A 1,207-nucleotide genomic window follows, 5' to 3' on the forward strand; every position below is an offset into this window, starting at 1 on the left:
GTTAAATTTTGTTGAAGGATTGTTTGTTGTGAATTTTTTGATATATAGTTTATTGTGGATTATTTGTGTAATATGTGTGAAGGAATATTTGTTGTGAATTTTTTGATATATAGTTTATTGTGGATCATTTGTGTAATATGTGTGAAGGATTGTTTATTGTGGATTATTTGTGTAATGTGTGAAGGATTGTTTATTGTGTAATATGTGTGATTAAAGAATTTTTATATATATTATAGTATTTATGTAGTGTGATTATTTGTTGTGCAATATATTTATTATATTTGAAACTATATAATAACATTAAGATTTTTTAGATTAAGAATCCCTAATACAAATTATAATCTAATATATACTATAGTATTAGTAAATATAATATAAATAAGTACTATAATATATAGTATCATTATATAATAACAATTAAAATATATTAGTAGATTAAGAATCCCTAATATAAATTATAATCTAATATATACTATAGTATTAGTAAATATAATATAAATAAGTACTATATAGTATAATATAATTATACTATAACAATTAAAATTTATTAGATTAAGAACTAATACAATACAAATTATAATAAAATATATAGTATACTCTTAGTAAATAAGAAATAAATAAGTACTATAATATATAATATAATTATATAATAACAATTATAATTTATTAGATTATGAGTGCCTAAGGATAGTAAAAAAATATATATAGTATTTATCTATAATAAATATAGTGAGCTAATAGTTGTGTTATTTTGTTAAACTAGAGAGAGATATTGTAAATATGCTCATAAGCTTCCCCGTCTTGTAGAGAATGTTTGAGAATTATCTTGAAGAAATGTCTGTCAAGTTACTTGACTCTCAAAGTCTCTTCAGCCTTGAGGGTTATCAAGGTCGGATAGTTTGTGACAGTTAAGTAATTGGACATTCTTGGTAGACATGTTCTTTCAGGTAATTCTCAATCATTCTTTACAAGAAAGGTAGTGTGTAAGTATATTCTTCTATCTAACCTATTGTTTAACAATATAACACATGGGAATATGTGTTTGTAGCTGTTAATTCAATCAACATGGTTGTGAATTTGTTTGTAGTTTTTTTTGTAAGATATTGTATGACATTGCATAAATAACCTTAGACCCGTTTGGAAATTAGTGTACATTTAGGTGTACACTAATTTCTGAATTGTCCAGTGTGGACAGTTTGAGATTATA

The sequence above is a fragment of the Carya illinoinensis genome, chromosome 4 (assembly GCF_018687715.1).
Source record: "Carya illinoinensis cultivar Pawnee chromosome 4, C.illinoinensisPawnee_v1, whole genome shotgun sequence".
Lineage (NCBI taxonomy): Eukaryota > Viridiplantae > Streptophyta > Magnoliopsida > Fagales > Juglandaceae > Carya > Carya illinoinensis.